Source organism: Dreissena polymorpha, chromosome 2 (genome assembly GCF_020536995.1).
Source record: "Dreissena polymorpha isolate Duluth1 chromosome 2, UMN_Dpol_1.0, whole genome shotgun sequence".
In the NCBI taxonomy this organism is placed as follows: Eukaryota; Metazoa; Mollusca; class Bivalvia; order Myida; family Dreissenidae; genus Dreissena; species Dreissena polymorpha.
Genome location: NC_068356.1, coordinates 28,034,832 through 28,038,643, shown reverse-complemented (window position 1 = coordinate 28,038,643; position 3,812 = coordinate 28,034,832).

Below are 3,812 nucleotides of genomic sequence, written 5' to 3'. Positions count from 1 at the left end.
CTGAAAACAGATACAACTTTTTTTTCGAAAGGTATGCATTTTTGTTAGTAGAATGCAAAGAAATTCATTTTATTTGAAAAGCCGTGTAAATAATAGAAAAAGCAGGATTTTCTTCCCACTGAGTTTTAAGAAATTTTGACAACTAAATGATACTACAAATCTCTATGTTCCTGTTCAAAGTCAGACAGGGTGGTTAGCTTTTGAAGCTTTTTTCCATATTCTCCATTTTCATTAACCCTAGGCCACAAAATACCCTCTAGACCCAATGTCCATACACACATTTAACTGTAAGACCCATTGAATTCCAAGTGTATAGCAGATAGTACATTAGAAGATGCCTCTCAAGTCAACTACTCACCCTCAGGTCGATGTCAAATGCAGTTGCTTGGTAGACACTGGAGTTGATAGCCTGTGTGATTGGGATCGTGATCTCAGCCGACTGCGGATTGAACTGTGGCGGGCCTTGCAGCCTACGTACAGTGATGGTCACTGTGGCGCGAGCAGACTTGCTGTTCACCGCTCGAGTGTCCCGGGCCTCCACATCAAATGTGTATGTTATGTCTTGTCTTATAGATGACAGGTCTGACACAAGGATGATATTACCGTCTTGGGTGAGGTAGAATATCCTATTTGTAGCTGGATCAGCCAAGTTGATATAGGCAAGTTTGTCCTACAAAAGCCAAGTTGCGTAGGTAAGTTAATTCAACAAAAGCCAAGTTGATATAGGTCAGTTCATCCTACAAAAGCCAAGTTGATATAGGTAAGTTCATCCTGCAAAAGCCAAGTTAATATAGGAAAGTTCATCCTACAAAAGCCAAGTTGATATAGGTAAGTTCATCCTACAAAATCAATGATGATATAGGTAAGTTAATTGTACAAAAAATTAAAATCTGAATGCATTCCTTTAGTTAACTAAAGTTAAGTACTTATACAGTACTATACAATATCATTTATCCTGATCACCTAAAATCGTTTTTCTGTCAACATTTTTTAGATAATAGTTTCCTATTTCAAATATTGAATTTGATAAACATGGACTCTGCAAGCCAAATTGTTGAATCGATATCTGCACCAAAAATAAAGTTTGTGACATACGGACAGATAGACGGATGGATGCACTAACAGATGGATGGACAGACAAAAAAATTAATTCAATATCCTTGCGCATTAGGCGGGGGATAAAAAGAAAGAAAATCTCGTTACAAAGCCTACCTGGTCAGAGTCTGTTGCATTGACGGTGAGTACAACATTGCCCACAGGGAAGTCTGCATTGATTGTTCTGAAGTAGCCGTTGGGCTGACTGAACACTGGCGAGCTCGGGTTGCGGTTCACGTTCACAGTTAGTGTGCCCTGGCGCTTGTTGCTGGGCCAGAAGTCATCGTACACTTCTACTACCACCTGAAACACATAAAACACTGAGTAATGATGCAGAAAACAAGATTGTTTTGGCAACAGTACAGTTCGTCCAATGAGAGCAAGAAGGGCTTATCCATCATATGCTAATTTGAGGTTTTATGGAATCAATACTCAACATTATATATGAGCTTCCCCTGGGAAAACATGGTTTGATTGTTGTTCTTTTGTTTAAAGGAAATCTCTTCTTATAGAACATATAATAAAAGCCAAAAAATGTCCACCCTGATAAGTCTGGGACTACACTGTACGTACATGCATTAAACCCCATTTTCTCAGAGTGGGACTCACTATTTAAACATAAAAATATTTAAGATTTGACAAGAAAAACAGACAATCTAACAAATAATTGGAGCTAAAAATTACAATAATTTTGAAATCACATTAAAAAAAAGTCAGCTGTTAAATACTGATTTGGACAATTGTCAAACAATAAACAACAAATACATGAACAATCTGTCAAACAGAAAAGCTTTAAGGTTTTAGAGCTAGGGACAAATTTCATCACTTTCAAATCAATTGCCACACATTTTCATGAAAATTAGACAAGGTTTAACCTTCAGGGAGTCTTAATCTTATGGGAGCCCCTATCAAATTGGTGAGAAACAATTAAAGTTAAAGATGTACATCAAACAAACAAAGCAACAGTGAGAAACATATCAAAATTAAAGTTGAACATCAAAAATAATTGTCAGAAAACCCTGTAGGGTTTCTGTCCATACAGTGTAGGAATCGTCCTGTTGACTGTCTGACAGCAGGGAGTTTCTGAGGGTGATCTGACCAGTGGTATCAATGTTAAAGAACATCATGTCCGGGAACACGCCTACTATCCTGTACACCAAGTTGCCCTGAAATGGGATGTACACTCGTGTACACTATTAAATTCTTATGCTAGTACATCAATATAACTTCATACTAAACAGCTGGCAAATATTTAAAAAATCTAACAAATTTATTATTAAAGCAGGTGCAGCAATAATGCAGTGATTCAAAGGTATAGCACTGACATGTCAATTTGATGGAAAACAACCAACATAATAAATCATAAGAATATAGTACTAAAGTTAAACATTCTTTTTATTTCATCAAGGTCGAAGTCATCTTCAATTTAGTTCTGGTCATGGGAACAGAATGAAACTTGATAATGGTTTAAATGAGCCTCATTTTAGAAAAACTAGGCTTAATGCATGTGTGTAGTGTTGTCACAGATTAGCCTGTGCAGTCTGCATACTGTGCAGTTCGCATAGGCTTATCAGGGAAAACAATTTCCGCTTTAATGGAATTTTTCATTTAAACAAAGTATCTTCTAAACTGAATATCAAGTTTAGGCGGAAAAAGTCGTCCCTGATTAGCCTGTGTAGACTGCACAGGCTAATCTGGGATGACACTACTCACCTACATTAAGCCCAGTTTACCAAGTCCAAGGCTGAATTCACTTACCTTCTGGTCACCATCTGTGGCATCCACATTGAACACATTGCTTCCTATCAGTGCAGTCTCCGACACAGTGACAGACATTGGTAGGTTGAGCACTGGATTCTGGAGGTCACGAGGCACCAGAACAATCACCTGACCTGTGGAGAACTTCTCGGGCACACCATTGTCACTCACTTGTACAGTAATCTGAAATAGACAAGTTCCACAGTTTATTCATACTCTGTGCATGGTATTGTAACTGGTGACATATTCATATGGAACATTTTGTCCATAATGATATAAAGCGGAAAGTGAATTTGCATTAATAAGATACAAATTAAACAGTTCAATGTTTATTTCTAGTCTCATTTATAAGATGGTTTGTGTTTAAAAGAGACCTCCTTTAAATGAAAATTCCATAAACATGGAAAGCGTCTTCCCTGATTAGCCTGCACAGTATGCACAGGCAAATCTGGGACAACACTTTACCCACATGCATAAAGCTCCATATTTCAAGTGAGTGACTTATTTGTATTAAATCAAAATGAACATATAACATGATTTGCCCACACCTCGTATCTGTCACGGAAGAGCGGGTCATCCAGGAGGCTCTTCCTCAGAGTGATTAGACACGTCTTGGGATCAATCTTGAAGAACTCTTGGGCAACAGCAGTACCAATGATTGAACAAGTTGGGTTTCGCTAATAACATGAACAAATGACTTTAGCACCACAGTTTTAGTGTAGCAACAATAGTAGTTTTAGACAATTTGTGATTATACGTTTCTGTTTTATTGATAAATATCATACATTATCAAAGTAAGTATGAAACTATGCATACAACCAAATAAACCAGGTATTCACTTAATGAATTAAAGATCAAAAGTTCTCCAAAAACTAAAAAAAAATCTGTAAATATACTCTTGACCATTAATCAGCTGTTGCGTCTGGTAAAAATCACTAATGCTGACCAGGTCTTTGAAA